The sequence below is a fragment of the Rattus norvegicus genome, chromosome 16 (assembly GCF_021556685.1).
Source record: "Rattus norvegicus strain SHRSP/BbbUtx chromosome 16, alternate assembly SHRSP_T2T, whole genome shotgun sequence".
Lineage (NCBI taxonomy): Eukaryota > Metazoa > Chordata > Mammalia > Rodentia > Muridae > Rattus > Rattus norvegicus.
Genome location: NC_141549.1, coordinates 31,465,001 through 31,477,170, shown reverse-complemented (window position 1 = coordinate 31,477,170; position 12,170 = coordinate 31,465,001). Strand labels below are relative to the sequence as shown.

Sequence of the window (12,170 nt, the reverse complement as noted above, 5' to 3'; positions counted from 1 at the left end):
TTGTATTCGTATTGCCAGGGACTAAAATAGGCTACGTAGGATAATGTTCTGAAATGAAGTAGTTTTTTTCTCCATGAGTCTAAAGTAAAATCAGAATGTGGGTGTAGCTCCCTGATACAGTGTTGGCCTGGCATGTCCAAGGCCCTGGATCTGATACCTAGATTTACACATTATTTTTCTTATTGGTGACAAAACACCCAATAGAATCAACTTCATGAGAAAGACTTTCTTGGGATCACCATTTGAGGTCCCTGAAGGGAAGTTATGGCCACAGCCATTTGAGGCAACTAATCACGTGGCATTTGCAGCCACAAAGCACAATGAGTGAATTACAGCATTCTATTTTCTTTCTCCCTTTTTATACAGTCCAGGATCCCAGCCTGTGGAATTCAGGGTGGGTCTTCCCACCCCAGTGAACCAACTCCCCAACCCCTTCACAGGCATGCTCAGAAATTTTTTTCTATTGTGATTCTCAACCCTGCTAAGTTGATAATCAATATAGATCATCACACACTGCAAAAATTAAAATAGAGAAGGTGAGAAACAAAATCAAAATATAATGTATGGGGGGAAAATGGAAAAGGGGGAAATGATAATAAAGCAAAAATAAATAAATCAATTAAAACTAAAGCAGAATTATCTGAGTGAGTGCTCTGGCCCCACAAAAACTAATGTTGTCTGACCATAAAACATAATATATCTTCCTCAGCAAAAGCAAGTGAGACAGTTGGCTCAAATCAGTTCTTTAAGGATATTGATGGGCAACAGGAGGAAGTGGGCAAGGTGTAGTGGCATACCTCTGAGCTCTGAGGGTTTGGAATTATAACTAGATCTCATGCAAGCTTCCCAGCCTCTGCCATTATTTTTAAGCATAGCCAAACAGAGTAAAGAAATCCAGATGTGAAAAGGTGGACTAGATATGTGCCAAGGATTAGAAGTTACTCCCCCTCCATTCCTCTTCCACTTCAATGATGCTTGCCCTCAGCTACAAATGCAACTATTTTAAAACTGTTTAATCGTTCATTAAACAAATATTCAAGAAACACCTAACTATGTGTCCAGAACTGTGGTAAGCATTAGAGACAGAGGGTCTGCCCTCAGGCACTACCATTTATTGTTGGAGGATATAAATATTTCTTTCTCTTGGGCAGTGTTTAACTGGAGGTGATGAAAGGCACATAGTTTCTGTCCTCCTGAAGTTAAATTTCAGAGAGGTAACTCTCAAATTATCCAGCACAGCACTTTAGGACACCTAAACGCAATGCAATGGAGCACCTGGTGCACAGTTACGTAACAACTGGTCTTCCCTCTCAGCTTGACCATCAGAGCAACTAGGCACTGCCTTCCTCTGCCATCTGTCCCTGGAATACAGGCCACAGAGAAGCAGGAACCCAGCAACTTGGAAAAAGAGGGGAAGGGGGAGATTTCATTTCCATTGAGAAGCCAAATTGTAACTTCTTGAGTTCTTTATATATTTTGGATCAGTTGGTTCAGTCTCCAAAGAAGCTGAGTGATTGGCTCAGCTTAAAACATCAATCAACCAAACAGGAGTGAATAAACGGCAATACAAAAGAATAAAAAAACCTAATTTGAGGAAAGCCACTCAACTAACTGATGAATCTTCTCTCCTGTCTGGGTCTTGCTTGGAGGCTTCTGACCCTCATTAAAAAGTAGGGTGTGCTTTCCTGTGGTTTCTATTCATCATCGTTTACTGGCTTCTGGCTTCTTTTTACAACCATTTCCCCAGATTGGGCGAGCTTGTCCAGGTTTCTTCTCCAAGAAAGAGCTCATCTTTGTACCTGTCAACAATTCATGTGAATGGACCTGTACTCAACCCCAGCTGAGATTTTGCCCATGCCAACAGCTTATTCTGGACCTTTCCTTTGGGGCTGTTCTTTGTCATATAACCGCAAAAGGGTATCAGATCTTGTCCCTTCCTGATTTGGACACCTTTGATTTTGTTTGTTGTTTGTTTTGTCTTGCTTTTTACTTTATTCAGCTGCCAGTAGATTTCATTGCTCATAAAGACAGCTCTCGTCTCACCAGAAGCGTAGGCTGGAAAGACAAAGCCCACTTAGATGATAGGAATGACACCACAATAAGAAATCTTTCAGAAATGGTTGCTTTCTTCTACTCTAACCCACTGTTTCCACCCATTTCCCCATGTCTACCACCTTCTGTCATTGCAAACAAAGCAAGTTGTAGACTGCTAATTACTAAGAGCTTGAACTCCTAATCCTTCACACCTTGGTCATTAGCCAGGCTAATAATAACCAGAAGACTCCACAGGGAGAGGACAATTGTCACCCTCCCAAGCAGCTGAACTAACTGTTCTCTGGCCACCTGGGATGCTCAGAGTTTTCCTATCCCCATATTTACCTAGTTTCATTTACTTTCTCTTGCTTATCGGCACGTTCAATTTCTCCAACTTTCTCTAACTTGACCATACTTTCCAAGAAAAAATGATGAAGAAATGAGAAAGCGATCTACAACATTTATGACAGATGAAAGCTGGTTTGTAAACTCAAAGTTGTAAGTAGGTATTTGCTCCTGAGCTAAGGTTCTGATAAATTTCACAGAGTATGAAAACTTGGTAACTGCCCTTGAGTTAACTACTACGTGTTATTTTCCAGGTCCTGGTAACTCCTGTCAGCACAAGGATAAGATTCAACTTTGAGATATGCCCACTCTGCAGCATGTCCAGTGTGTGCTGGACAGAGCATGCAAATTCTCATGACGCAGAACACACACACACACAACACGAAATTAATTCATTTTTTTCATTGAAAAATCTCTGGATAGTGTCACACATTGCATGAAATGTAATAGCTGATTTTGAACAAGGAACAAATCACAGAAAAATCAAGTGTGTGTTCTTTAGAAAAAAAAGAAAAGAAAACATAATATTTTGAAACAAAACAAAATAAAAACTGCTTTATCTTCCAAAGCCAGAAGTGTAGAGTTAGCAGCAGAGTGGCTGACCCCAGTTTTCAGTATATTCTCCGTTCTAAGGACATTGACAGGAAATGGTCATCCTGGAGATACAATGACAGGAAACCCAGCAGTGAAGGTTTCACTGATAACATGTGATTTGAAGTCCGTGAACAGACTTAATGGTCATTTAGTCCCTTAGTGGATAATAATCCAAAGTCCCCATGAAGATCTTGTTATAAAACCACAGGGATGGCAGCATTTGAGAAGGAGCACTTTCCTAATGTAAGGAAGGTAGTAATAACTAATGTCATTAAGGCATTCTTTCACAGTGAAACGAGGTTAGCCCCAATGTTTGTGCGCTGTACAGTAACAGGTGACTTTTTAAAAGTAAGTTCCCATGATGGTAATGCACTGTGGATGTGGCTGCAGATGCTTGGCGGAGCCCTGGCACAACTAACGCTAATACTACTAAAAGAATAAAACTCATTGTACAATTTGATCCTATTATTTCTAAGTTCTGATACCAAAGTTCTCTCCTCCCTATGACTGTTTTTCCATTTATCTTGGAAGAATAAGTTGCTCTTAACAGAAAAATATATTACAAATCAATATTGTATTTTCAGTAGCCCTCTCTGAATGATTATACAGTAGAAAAATGCATGTTTCACCGCCTTAATCCAGAGTCCAATTGCCCATATACATATGGCTGACAGCCATCTATGATGATCAATCAGCAAGGGATCTCATCTCTAAACAAAACTGACCCTCCCTCCCCTAGCAGCCATGAATTTTCAGGAGCACCTCATCCAGGGATGAGGGCTCAGGGCTCCCTTCCCATTTGTCCTGTTTTCCTAAATAGAGTATGTCCTATGAGTGGTCATTTAACCTTCCATAGCATCATAGAGGACACTGGACTGAGGACAACATCCTCAGAACTGAGGTGACCATTACACCTTTGGTACTAAGCAAGACTTTCCACAGACTTCCCAGCACCTTGGCTTTGATACTCAAGCTTCTTCTCATATTGCCTCCCTTGCCTCAAGTTGTCAACTAGCTGTAGAAGAGTTGACATTCTCAGATACATGCACTCAATACAGGTGGGCCTTCTCCACTTCTATAATTTATTTCTTTGACCTGAGAAAGTAAACGGATATGCTCGCCTTCTTGAAAGGGAAATGTTGATCAAGTGAAGTGAATCAAAGGAGAGAAAATGGGTGACATGAAGACTTGAGAACTTTTATTCTGTACAATTAGATTTCGGCATCAGGTGTGTATCACTCTAAGATTTCTTAGATAGCTCCTCCTTGGTTCGATCCTTTTAAATAATATGGTGTGGTATCGAGCTGATTTTTAATTAGATAAAGTTTTCATTTTGTAAGTGATTACAGAGAGTAGCAAAATTCCATAGAAGTAGTTCACACATATCACAAATACTCTACTAGAAGCAAAGCATGCAAAACAGCAGAATTAATTTATCTCATTTTATTTAAGCCAGTAAAGTAAAAATAGTATTATTAAGATGGGCAAAGTATTCATTCTTTTTTATTTTTCATAGTCTTTGAAATATGGTGTGTATAATACTTATATAGTGTATCTGTACTTAAGCTAGATGCCTTTTAACCTCTCAATTGTCCCCTATGACTTACCATAACAGTCTACAGAGATACAGGGAATTTGATTTTCACCATTAGCTCTCCACTTAAAAAAAAAAAAGCTTCATTTAAAAATAAAGGAATTCCTGGAAAGTGAATGACTGAAACAGGCCTTACCAGCCATTGTTGTGCCCGCTTAGAGTTAGGAGAGTTCATCTTGCTAGCAAATAGGATGTGCTGTGCTTAGATCTTTTTCTATACATTTGATAGAACCATTTCTATCAAATGGTCTTCTCTAACTACTAAGATCCTGTCTCTAAAACACCGAGCTTTGGTGTGATGTGGTAGATACCCTACAAACTACAGATCAGTGTTTTATAAGTCAAAAGTACTCATGCAGAGTGGCTAAACTCACTCTGTGAATGTTCGCTATAACTCACAATGCATGCTTGCATGTGATTAGCTTCTCTAAGATATTTTTGTTATTTTCGTCCTATGCAGAGAGATGCCGGGGGCGGGGGGGGGGGCAAACTCTGTGCTCTAGAGGAGGAGGTCCTTCAGTGAACAGAGGAGGCTGGATCAAACAAACAGGTAAATAAATACAAAGTTGCCAACGCGGACATATTATCTGAAACATGAAATAAGGAGATTTGACCCAGCCAGCGAGGTCAGGAAAAAGCTTCCTGGAGGAAGCAGTGCTGGAGCTGAGATCTAAGGGTTGAGTAAATCTGACCAGGCAGAGAGGAACCAAGAAGGCGGAGTCCGATACTGATCTTCAGCTTTTTTCTTCTGTCTTAGAAAGAAGTCTTAGGAGCGAGGGAGCTAACTCACTGGTAGGGGCGAGTTCTTAGCATGCACCAAGGCTGAGCTTAAGTCCCAGCAGTAAAACTCAGTACAGTGAACTGTGGCTGAGAGACACTTCTGCACAGTAAGCCGGAGCTGGTTCTCACCCATACGGCGTCTTGTGGTGCTCTTTTTCCTGGTGAGCCATGGCGCACAGTCCAGGACTGGGCCTTTGCATTTGCAACTTCCTTTGGCCTTGAAATGTAATGCAAGGAATAAATAGGTATTAGATTAGCTCAGCAGTGAGTAACAAGGCCCTTGCAGCACAGCAAAGGTGGTTTTAAAGATAAATCACCCCCAATGAATTAATAGACAATTCATCAGGTAACATCAACAGAGGACAGAACAGACATGTCAACAAACACAAAAACTCAAGCAGCCAAAGTCATTGCTAAACGGAGGACATGGCTAAGCCAAAGCCTAGAATTGTTCAGCTTCTCATTTTCACAAAGATGAGAAAGAAAGCGTGTATCTCTGAGGAAACAGGCCGTCTAAGATTTCACTGGTGAAGAAATAATCTAGGAAACAAATAGTTAATACATAAATACTAAAAGGTTGAAGACCACTTACCCTGAGCCCAGTAATGTCCGACTTCAAACTTATTTCAAGGAGCTAAGCAAACACACAGTTCAACAAATGTTTGAGTCTGAAGCTGTAACAGTTATAACATAGAACTTACAAACTATCAGGAATTTTAACATGTTAACACAGGCTAATGTATAACAAATTATAATAAGCATGTGCTGTTCTACTGGAGAAAGCTTTCATAATATTCCGATAAATAAAAGGTGGAACAGTAAAAACTAAGAACAAGCTGTCTGCCTTTTTGCAGGTACCCTTTATCATTAGTAACAATTTTGAATATGCAACAGAGTAATTAAGTACGATTTGGATTTTTAAATTTATATAAAGTCTCTTCCTTTTATAGAGATTTCTACTTGTATATAAAAAGTAAACATTATTTTTATCAGCAATTTTATTCCAGCCCCGAGTTTAAAAGCCAGGGCCTCTTTTATGATAGGCTAGCTCTCTATACTTAGCTACTAATATATACCCAGACCTAGGCTCAAAGCATTCTTTTTCAGTAATACCTTCACACAGAGAAATTTTGAAGGGAGAGAATTCTAAAAGGAAAATAAAGTCCCCTAGTCTACTGCTACCCAAAGATAACGGTCTTAATACTGGGAAGTGTTTCCCTCCATCTTCATTTTAAACATTTTTTTTAAAGTATAGTTTTGATTGTATTTAATTGATCTGGGGCCAGTATTAAACCATGCCCGAGGGAGAAGCTTTTACGTAAGACCTTCCTGTATCCAATTACAGGGTGTTTCTATAATAGGGGAATAAGAGTTTATAATTAGGTGGCTGAATTTAAGTTTCATCCATATCCTTGTGAAAGTGGATGCCTTTTGTTTCAGTCTTGGACTGTTCGATTCACTTAGATGTGGTTTGTCTGAATCAATGATTCTCTTTTGGAGTTCAGTCTGAACTCGGTAGGACACCCATTAGTAATCACAGGAGACAGCGCTGCAAATGCTCATGACGGTTATAGAGCAGTCCTTATTAAAAATAAGGTTATTAGTGGTCTTATTAAAAAATGCAGTAACAGTAGCTAACCCAGGCTCTGAAGTCAGACTACCTGGATTCAAAACCTAGATCACGTACTCCTATGTAACTCAAGGTTCCTTGCAGAACTTCCTAAGGCTTAATTTCCTCTTCAGCGAAGCTAGAAAAATTAAAGCATCTCTCTGCCTCATGAATTGTTGTAAGGATTAAGTGAGTTAATGTGTGTATAACTTACAATAGCGCTTTGCATGAAACAAAAATACCCAATAAATGTCAGTGATGACACACAGAACTGGGAAGTTTAGCTGGATACCATGATAGGTAAAGTGTCTGGATATTCACAGTTTCAGCATCCAACAGAGAACACTGGATGCCGGTGTGGTGTAGGCTGCTCTGCACCTGACATCTTGTTAATCTTCATGGTAATGCTACAAAGTCAATGTTGCCTCTGCTATCCATGCAGTGACACTGGATTCTTCAAGGTTAACTGCCTGCCAAAGTCATTACTTCAAAAGAGACAGAACCAAGGTGAGAGAGGAGAGGGAGGGTGCTCCCTGAGTTTGCTCTTTTTTTAAATATTCTGAATATGCTTATATTCTAAAAGATGAAAGGGGAAGAAAAAATTCCCTCTTCTGACAATTTCACCCTCCTTCTATTACAAACATTTCTCGTCATGAATTCAACAACATTTGCACAGCTGAGAAAACCACTCTGGGAGCTGCCATCCCTAAACCAGGTGGTTTTAGATTGGAGATGAGCGATAAGACTAATGTAGTTATTAGTAAGCTATTGTCTCTTGTCTCTAAATAATGTTCTGGCACACTCGGCTTCAGCACTCCGCTTCAGCATGTTGTGGTGGGGACCCTACAAACGACAGGTCCAGGACAGTAGAGAGACAGTGTAACACTAGTGGTGGCGATGATCATCAATCCCAGCAGTAGACAGTGCCTGTTGCCAGGCTCCAGAAGACAGTGACTTAAACAGGCAAATCTTCATTGGCCCCATGGAGAACTGGCTACATACTCACCTCTCCCTAGCATGTCCTGGGTACCTGGATTCCGAAGTGTCAGTCAAGGTGCAACTTGCCCACATCAGAAGCATCCCCTGCCCTTGCAATCTCAAAGTATGCCCACTTCGGACCTACGGCTTATTTTATAAAAGACATAGGGCCAGAGATATGAGAAAGTGCATGCAGTCTGGACCTCTATGGTGCAAATAGAAGCAAGCACTGAAGAGTTTTCAGCCAAATGGCTCCCTGTGATGTGCCAAAAGGAGCAATACAAGGGTAATAATGGAAGACTAAAGGCAGGGGAAGAGACGTGTTTCTCAAGGTTGCGCTTTCTACGGGCTTCTGTGTCTCGAATTTCACTTCAGAATTGCTTTCCCACTGTGCAGGTAGCAATACCTTCTCATAGTGACAGTTGGGACAGTTGGCTGTTCCAATAATTACAGAACCAGCCTCCAGACACTGTACCTCTGACACACCAGCCTAGCCTGTGAGGTTAGCATCTCAAAGATCTAGGTTTGAAGTCAGATCCCAGAGCTCTACCTACCACTGAGGTGCTAAATGTGAAGTCTGGGCCTTTGTCCTTTAGCTTGTGACAGCTGCTTGCTGCAGTTGGACCATCACTGGTCTCTGAGACTTCTTTTCTTACCTGGCCGTGTGCGCAGTTAATAACACTGCACTTCAGTCACTTATCATTCAGATACCTGGTTGGTAACCAGGGTTGAACAAGAAGATATGAACATGTTTTTACTCTGCTTCTCACATAAGTGTTGTGCTTCCATAGCAGTTGGGATATGGTTTTAAAGTAAATTTCCAGATGTAGAGTTTATTAAGTTAGAGAATGTGCCTATCTTAATGTTGGTTTTATATATTTATATTTCACGCTTATTTGCTAAAAAGGCATGGCAAATAACTTTTTAAAGTTTTGTCAACTAGTTTCTCCAAGTAGTATGAAGGGAATATTGATATCACAATTCTATAGCCAGTCAGTTATATTTCTCAAAAATGTATATTTCTTCATAAATATAGACATTATGTTCTGGGTGGTTTTGTTTAATTTACTTGAAGTATATGAGAAGCACTCTGTTTATGACCTTCCATGTTTTCATAGGTTGAAAATTGAACTTAGAGATTGTGAGTTAGTACTGGAAGCCCTAATACTGGCTGTCGGTAGCCTAGTACATTTAATATTTTAAGTTCCGCTTATAGTAGGAATAAGATTCTGGGAGATGTTTCTTTTGCTTCTAGCTCTTGGAACTCCAGAGAACAACAATTGTCATTCAGACATGGGTCCCAAGATGTTTTCAAAAAATTATCCTTATAGGTTAAGAGTATGGATTGTTAATAAGTAGTCGCCACTTGATTCGGAGTGGTAGCTCTTTACTTTCTCCTAGCACTAATGAAAACTCTTTAACAGAGAAAACTCAATCGATCCAAGCTCATGTCTTCACCGGACTTCTTGATATGTCACCTTACATATAACGACTACTAAAACCTTCTCCATTTCTAATTCTAGTTCATACTCACTGCTCCTATGTATTCTCGCAGAATAATTTTTATCTTTGTCGCCCCCATTATTTTTCATCTCAGATTCTTATTTTCTCTGATGATGCTTTCATTCAAACAAGGGTTCAACTATCCAATGGTGATTGGATAGTTTTACATGTGGGGCCACAGTCAGGAGGGTTGTCCTCTTAGAGAAGAAGGAAAATCCAAGTTCCTTCATGGATAAGTCAGAATGAGCTAGTGCATTGATCCCCCTTTTGTCCCTTAGAAGCAAATATTCAGCCTCATCCCTGGAAGAGGAGCATCCAAAAGCACACATTCGTTACATGCTTTGGCAACAACAATGCCGGCAAGATGGAAGAGAAAATTATTAGATGGAACTTCTGAGCAAATCTCTGTCCTTCCTCTCTCATTCTCCTGCCTTCTAGACCAAACAGTGAGAGGATGGATGGAGCTCCAGAAACTTCCACTCTCTGTTCTTAGTAAACAGAAACCATATGCCGAGAACCGCAGAACAAAGGAAGAATAAAATTCCCTGATATGTCATATATTCACTACATTCATGGCGCGCTTCCCTTGACCATACTCAACTGCCTACCTTTAGATTCTTCTCCCATGAGATAAAGCTGCAGGTCCCTTGTATAGATTCCTGCGGCTTGTATGGATACTTGCAGCCAACTATGTCTTAGCATCTCTCATATAGCAAAACAGTGATGCCATATGCTAGTATGATGTAAATTAATTCCTGCTGTAACTGGTCCCCAGCAATGCATTTGAAGAAAATTGCTATAAGTACTTGGCAGTTCATTTTGAAAAGAACAGCAAGATATTCTAAGTTTAGATTTTTTTTTTAGTTTACCTTAATATCTTTTGATGATAGTTTCAAGAGTAATGATCAAATATTTGTGAGATGGGGATAAGAGGAATTACAGTTCCTGGCCCAGTAATATACATATAAGTGCTCACTAAAACCTTAAAGGAACACATAAGCACTGGATGTTGTCCAATCAGAAGGATAACACAAAGCCAAGGTTAAATCACGATCACTAAGAATAGTTGCACTAAAGATAAGCCAGTGAAGGAATTCCAAGGGGGGGGAAGGAGCTTTGCGCAGTGGCAGTATCGTAGCCAATGAGGTTTATCCGAGGCGCGATTATTGCTAATTGAAAACTTTTCCCAAGGGGGGAAGGTGTAGCTTCATGTTTGAACAGCACAGTTACTATTACATTCCACTAAAGTGTGGTGTTTTTAACAAACTGTTATTAAGTGTGCATAATTGGGTTCTATCTGAGCTGTAACTGTTTTATAAAAACTAGGCAATCAATACTGGCCCATTAGAAGAAAAGTCTGAAAACATAGTATATTATATACCATAGGGCTGCATACTGTGCTTTGAGAGTAGCAGGGGAGTTTTGTAAAAAGTAACTTTAATCACATTTTAATATATGTAAGCAAGTATATTTAATATATAGCACATGTAATATATACTATGGACATATACATATCAGCACAGGGTTTGGTTTCATGGGCATCGACGTGTGTCCCAGCTGTTTGTGCATATTTTCGTGTGACTTTGCATTTTTCTGGGGGATTAGGACGAGCTCGAAAAGAGATCAGACAAAAGAGGCAGCTCACTTTTCAATATGTTGCAGAACAGATGTTCCAAAGAAAGTGAGTGTGAAAGAGAGACAAGCATGTGGTAGAAGGAGAGCCCACCCTTCACATCCTATGACCCTAGATCTGCTGGGCAGAAGCTTAAAGTAGGAAATGAGTATACATGCATTTATATTCAGACATATATATGGAGCAGAACATATGTGGTAAAAAGAATCTCAGAATTATTTTGAGATTTATCAAAACCCGTTTCTTCAATTTGCCTTGAGCTATTACACACACACGCGCACACACACACACACACACACACACACACACTGTTGCTCAGATGCATTCACACACATGTAAACACACACATTTGCATTCACTGTACAGGTATGGGTCCAATTCACTGACTGGAATAGCATATTTGACATAGTTCATAGATCTGGGTGTTCATTCTTTGCACTGGCTCTAAAGATTTGCTTTATAGCCTTTAGGTTTCACTGATAGTGTTACAATTAGTCCATATACTTCTGTGTCCAGCATTCAACTTCATTCATCTACCAAGTTCAATGGCTGCTCTGTGCTGCCTTCTGTGAGATACAGAATGAATGAAATCTAGCCTCCATGCCACTGCGGAGCACTGAGGGCAGGCATCCTCATCCAGCCGCCAGCTTGGCATGAGCAAAGCACACAGCAAAGCTTTGAAGACAGAGGAACAAACAGGGGGCCATGCTGAATGGCTGCCCAGATTCCTGCTGCCTCATATACTCCCATCCAACCAGATCAACCTGCTCATTTCTAAACATATGCAACTTTACAGAACAAAGAAATCATGTGTGGACAGAATAAAAATAAGGGCTATAATTCTCCATTTTAGAACTGTGCTAAAAATTACCTCTATTACATCTTTAAATATCTGCGCTAAATATACACAGTCACATTTCACAACCACAGGAGTACTTATGTGAGCTTTTTGTTATGGCTCGTCTCCAGGGAATTCTGTAAAGGAATGCATATTAAATTTATTGTAAATGTCTCCGAAATAGATTCATAAGATTTAACATATGTGTTAGTTCACAAAACACACCAAGTAGAAAACTATGGCGAAAGTAGTTGTGTGAAGA

General features: G+C 39.9%; 1 protein-coding gene and 1 non-coding gene across 1 annotated transcript; one reads left to right on the top strand and one right to left on the bottom strand.

Moving 5' to 3' along the window:
- Window positions 1-12,170, bottom strand: part of Erich1 (glutamate-rich 1) — a gene marked incomplete at its 5' end in the record, with an annotated part of 52,793,804 nt that overhangs the window by 52,187,193 nt on the left and 594,441 nt on the right.
- On the top strand, window positions 10,550-10,688 carry LOC120097634 (U4 spliceosomal RNA). The gene has a single exon (XR_015640595.1). It is a non-coding gene; the product is annotated as a U4 spliceosomal RNA (small nuclear RNA).